This window comes from Pteronotus mesoamericanus, unplaced genomic scaffold (assembly GCF_021234165.1).
Source record: "Pteronotus mesoamericanus isolate MK-2021 breed Mesoamerican mustached bat unplaced genomic scaffold, CSHL_Meso_final contig_124, whole genome shotgun sequence".
Lineage (NCBI taxonomy): Eukaryota > Metazoa > Chordata > Mammalia > Chiroptera > Mormoopidae > Pteronotus > Pteronotus mesoamericanus.
Window position 1 is genome coordinate 7390882 of NW_026555051.1, and position 6369 is coordinate 7397250.

At 35.8% G+C, this 6369-nt stretch overlaps 1 pseudogene; it reads right to left on the reverse strand.

Annotated features, from left to right (window-relative positions):
• Nucleotides 1–1024: 1024 nt before the first annotated feature.
• LOC129082311 (60S ribosomal protein L27-like) lies at nucleotides 1025–5560 on the reverse strand (annotated as a pseudogene).
• Nucleotides 5561–6369: the final 809 nt, after the last annotated feature.

Consider the following 6369-nt stretch of genomic DNA (forward strand, 5'->3'; position numbering starts at 1 on the left):
TTCCCAGCAATGGCATGGATGCTCCTAGTCCTGCAATTATCCCTGGTGGTATGAATGGCATTTGGAAGACTTTTTTCCCCATGAACTTTGCTTAAAATGCCTCAGGAACTGCTCATGTAAATACGAATATCTCGTTTAGACTGTAATTCATGTTATGTGGCAGTGCCTACTTCTTACTACCTGTTCATTATAGCTAATAGATTCAGAATGAGCTCCTTTGTCCTTTTCCCCCACTTTCCTCCCCTGAAACACCTTGCTCTGAGCCTTCCTAGGGGAAGAACAGTTTCACCATTCAGTGAAAGTAAAGAAGTAATTGCACATACTGGTGCCAATACTTATCACAAATTACTATTTTTAGTAAATAGTGTCAAGTGCATGAGTCTTCTTTTTATTTCTGTTTTCTCTCCTCCAGGGTATTCCTTTTTCATATACTGTAATAATATACTTTTATAATTTCATGAAAGTTATTGCTTTCCATGCCCCTCACTCTCTTTACTCAGATATAATAAAACATAATACAAGCTTCACACTAATGTTAGCATTAATTCCCTTTGGTTAGGGCCTATCTTAATAGATAAATAAACAAAAACCAATTTTATTTTTCTCTAATATAACTATTTCATTTAAGATACAGTAGCCACTTTAACACAATCCCTTGATAAAGGGTACATTGCAGTAGAGGAAGGGGCCAGGACTGCCAATAGATTTATGTATATTTTAGCAATGTGTAAGTTAGAAGAATTTTTTGTTATTTCTCCAGTCTTGATAGGTTTTTGGTATATATTAGGTATGTATAAAATATGACATGTAAATCAGACAAAGTTTTTCTTCAATATTCTCTTTGCACATCAATAGCAAGGGAGCAATTCATTCACATAATTGTGAATTTATAACTGCCCATTTGCCAAAATGAAAATATAAAGTTAAGTCTACTCAGAAAGTATGACTCAGCACTATAATCACCATGAAACATCAAGGGAACACTTTTTTTTTTTGACTTTTAATGATTGAAACAAAAAAAGATCTAAAACTGCAGCTTCTGGAAGAACCATTTGTTCTTGGCGGTCTTGTACCTCTCTTGGAACTTGACCTTGGCCTCCTGCAGGGCCTTGCATTTCAGAGTAGAGTCTCTGAAGATATCCTTGTTGATGACAGTTTTGTCCAAGGGGATATCCACAGAGTACCTTGTGGGCATGAGGTGATTGTAGTTATACGTTTTCACAAAAGACTTGATCTTAGACCTCTTGGTGATTTTCTTCTTGCCCACGGCAGCTGTCACTTTGTGGGGATAGCGGTCAATTCCAGCCACCAGAGCATGACTGTAAGGGCGGTCTTATGTGCCATCATCAATGTTCTTCACGATGACCACTTTGCATCCGGAGTAGCATCCCGCCAGGACCAGCACCACCCGGGTTTCATAAACTTGCCCGTTTCTGCAGAGAGGAACAAGGGGCCGCTCAGAAATTCTCAAGCCCAGGCTGCCTGCGGACTTTGAAACACTATCAAAGTTACAAAACACAAACCTTTGACATATGAGCTACATAAAATGGGATTTATTTGATGAAAGTATTAGCAAATTTCTAAGAATGGAAGCTTTTACATAATACTAAACTTCTTACAAAATCCAGATTTGTGTTGGCTGTTATGGAAATTAGGACTACAAACTTCATTTAAAAGACTATTTTTATTCAAATATATATATATATATATATATATATATATATATATATATAAACGAAGAAGGCCAAATATATTTGCACACAATTTGTATGTGCTAATGTATATGTGCCTTTACATCTAAATAGTAACACTTTAAACACAATTACTGGTTCTCAAAAGAAGGCTATTTCTTGATTTTTCTTTTAAGACAAGTTCTGGGAGAAGTAATACTTTCTTGAGCGTGTTTGGAGGGTAATAATATGGGCGAAATAGCTTATAGGTTTAATTTGAACATTTAACCTAAAATGTCATATGGTATGCTTGAGTATATAATACTGTTATGTTACAGAATTACATGCTTATGATTTTGTAATAAAATAGGGGTATAATTTGTGCTGGATCCCATATGTTAACACTCTCACTATATGTGAATGTTGAACTATTAGTGTTCTTGAAGAAGAATGAAGTAAATGCTGCCTTATAGTAACATAACCCAAGTTTGTCAAGTTTATAATACACCAGCAATTTTCAACTCTTGTGCCACAATATTTTTAAAACATGCTATACCTGACTATTTAGTCAGGGGCACTGGCTTCTTTTCCCTTAGATTGTCAAATAAAAAAAATGACAACAGCCAACAAAGCAATAGCCATTCTGTGCAAATGAGTCAAAATTATATGTAGTTTTGGTCAGGTCAGCAAAAAAATATATTTGTTGGTGTGCCCCAGAATTTTAGTATTTAGTTTATGTGTGCCATATATGAAAAGGGTTGAAAGTCACTGTAATACGCAACTGTCCAGTTGATGTAAAATTAATGTAATAAAAAATTGGGCCTCTAACTTTATGCAATTCTGGCATCGCCATTCATTCATTTTCTTTCCAGAATCTCTTGGATTAGCTTGAAGAACGTAAGCAAAAAAGAATGTCCACTCTATATTATCTCATTTCCACTTCACTCTACCCTGTCAGCATGGTTTAAATAAATTAAACACTCAATATCCAAACTTAGGCAATTTCAAGTGTATAAGAGGGAGCTTTTAGTAATTATATCAAAACAACAAGTGTAAATAGAAGTATCTCCTGAAAACAAGGAAGTGTGGGTACATATGCCTCCTCCAGTCCCCCCACTTTGAGGGCAAGAAGACATTCACTCTTTTCTATTAGGATAGAAATGGTGGGTAATAGATGTGATATTAATGATGTATGCTGGTTGAAGACTGTTTCTGTAGATATCCTTTTGTAGTCAAAAGGGCAAACTGTGAACTTTTAACCTTTTGGAACTAAAAGTGTCATCTGTACAATGAAGAAGTTGGAATGGATACCTTCTAAGATCTCTTTCCTGTTATAATATTTTAGGATTTCTCACATGAATCTGAAGTTTTAGTTGTTAGAAAGAGGAAAACACAGAAAATGTTCTGCTCTTCATTCTAAAAATGTTACTCATATATTAAACATAAGAAAATACTACATTTTTCTCTTCAATGTGTAATTCTTGAGGACCTCCTTTTTTTTCATGGTTTGTTCAAATACATTTGTCTCCATTATTCCGCGACCACTTTCCCTTGCCCCACCCACCCCACCTCCTACCTTCAATCCTTCCCCACTTTGGCTATGTCCATGGGTCTTTTATACATGTTCCTTGATTTGACTCTTCCCCTTCTTTTCCCTGTTACCCCCCCCCCTCCTTCCCTCTCATTACTGTTGATTTGTTTTTTCTTTCAATGTCTCTGATTATATTTTGCTTGCTTGTTTGTTTTGTTGATTAGGTTTCACTTATAGGTGAGATCATATGGTATTTGTCTTTCACCCCCTGTCCTATTTCGCTTAGTATAATGCTCTCCAGTTCTATCCATGCTGTCGCGAAGGGGAGTAGCTCTTTCTTTCTTTCTGCTGCATAGTATTCATTGTGTAAATGTTCTATAGTTTTTTGATCCACTCATTTATTGATGGACACGTAGGTTGATTCCAGCACTTTGCTGTTGTAAATTGTGCTGCTATGAACATTGGGGTGCATAGATTCTTTTGAATTGGTGTTTTGGGATTCCTAGGGTGTAGTCCCAACAGTGGAATCACTAAGTCAAAAAGCAGTTCCATTTTTAGCTTTTTGAGGAAATACCAAACTGTTTTCCACAGTGGCTATACCAGTCTGCATTCCCAACAACAGTTTACTATGGTTCCCTTTTCTCCACAACTTTACCAACACTTGTTGTTTGTTGATTTGTTTATGATGGCCATTCTGATTGGTGTGAAGTGGTATCTCATTGTGGTTTTAATTTGCATCTCTCTGATGGCTAGTGATGCTGAGCATCCTTTCATATGTCTCTGGACCCCTGCATGCCCTCCTTGGAAAAGAGTCTGTTCAGGTCTTTTGCCCATTTTTTAATTGGATTGTCTTCCTGGAGTAGAGTTGTGTGAGTTCTTTATATATTTTGGAGACCAAACCCTTGTCTGAGGTATCATTGGCAAATATATTTTCCCATACAGTTGGTTCCCTTTTCATTTTGCTGATGTTTTCTTTAGCTGTGCAGAAGCTTCTTATTTTGATGAAGTCCCATTTGTTTATTCTTTCCTTTATGTCTCTTGCTCTAGGGAACATATTGGTAGAAATATTGTTGTGTGGAATATCCGAGAGCTTTCTGCCTATGTTCTCCTCTAGGACTTTTATGGTGTTGTGACTTATGTTTAAGTCTTTTATCCATCTTGAATTTATTTTTGTGTATGATGTAAGTTGGTGGTCGAATTTCAATTTTTTGCATGTAGCCATCCAGCTCTCACAACACCATTTGTTGAACAGGCTATTTTTACTCCAATTTATGCTTCTGCCCCCTTTGTCAAATATTAATTGACCACAGAGACATGGGTTTGTTTCTGGGTTCTTTATTCTGTTCCATTGATCTATGTGTCTGTTCTTATGCCAGTACCAGACTGTTTTGATTACAGGGGCCTTGTAGTATAGTTTGATGTCAGGTATTGTGATCCCTCCTACTTTGTTCTTCTGTCTCAAAATTGCTACAGCTATTCAGGGTCAATTATAATTCCATATAAATTTTTGAAATGTTTGTTCTATATCTGTGAAATATGTTATTGCTATTTTAATAGAGATTGCACTGAATCTATAAATTGCTTTGGGTAGTATGGACATTTTGATGATGTTAAATCTTCCAATCCATGAACAAGGTATATGTGTCTTACAGAATTTCTTTGAGTCTTACAGAATTTCTTTCTTCAGTGTTGTATAGCTTTCTGAGTACAGGTCTTTTACCTCCTTGGTTAAGTTTATTCCTAGGTACTTTATTTTTCTTGTTGCTATAGCAAATGGGATTATTTTCCTGATTTCTGCTTCTAATATTTCATTGTTGGTGTACAAAAATGCCTTTGATATCTGAATATTGACTTTGTATCCTGCTCTTTTGCAAAATTCACTTACTAGGTCAAATAGTTTTTTTGGTGGAGTCTATAGAGTTTTCTATGTACACGATCATGTTGCAAACAATGACCGTTTTACTTCCTACTTTCCAATTTGGAGTCCTTCTTTTTCTTTTTCTTGTCTGACCACTGAGGACTTCCAATACTATGTTGAATAGATGTAGTGAAAGCAGACAGCCTTGTCTTGTTCCTGATCTTAATGAAAAAGATTTTAGTTTTTGCCCATTGAATATGATGTTGACTGTAGGTTTTTCATATGTGGCTTTTATTATGTTGAGGTATGCCCCCTTTATTCCCACTTTGCTGAGTGTTTTTATTATAAATGGGCACTGTACCTTATCAAATACTTTTTCTACATCTATTGATATGATCATGTGGTTTTTGCCTTTCTTTTTGTTTATGTAATGTATTACATTTATTGATTTGTGAATATTGAACCATCCTTGTATCCCTGAGATAATTTCCGCTTGATCATGGTGGATGATCTTTTTAATGTATTGCTGGATGTGGTTTGCAAATATTTTGTTGAGGATTTTGGTGTCCATGTTTATCAGTGATATTGGCCTGTAGTTTTCTTTGTTGTGTTTTTTTCTGGCTTTCAGATTAGGATGATACTGGCCTTAAAAAAAGAGTTTGGTAGTCTTCCTTATTCTTGGATTTTTTTTTTAATAGTCTAAGAAGGACAGGGGTTAGCTCTTTCTTAAATATTTTGTAAAATTCTCCTGTGAAGCCGTCCGGTCCAGAGCTTTTGTGTGCCGGCAGTTTTTTGAATACTGTTTCAATTTCACCAGCTGTTGCTGGTCTGTTCAGGCTTTCTACTTCTTCATTCAGTGTTGGGAGGTTATAGTTTTCTAGAAATTTGTCCATTTCATCAAGGATTTCAAATTTCTTACAATCCTTTGTATTCTGTGGTATCAGTTGTGATTTCTCCTCTTTCATTTATATTTCGGTCCTCTCCATTTTTTTCTTGACGAGTCTTCTTAAGGCTTGTTGATTTTGTTTATCTTTTCAAAGAACCAGCTCCTGGATTGGTTGATCCTTTGAATTGTTCTTTTAGTCTCTATGTCATTCAATTCTGCTCTGATCTTGATTATTTCCTTCCTTCTACTTGATCTGGTCTTTGTTGTTGTTTCTCCAGTTCTTGAAGCTGTAGGGTTAGGCCATTTATTTGAAATGTTTCTATCTTTTGTAGGTAGGCCTGTATTGCTATGAACTTCCCTCTCAGGACTGCTTTTGCTGTGTCCCATAGGTTTTGGACTATTGCATGTTCATTTTCATTTGTTT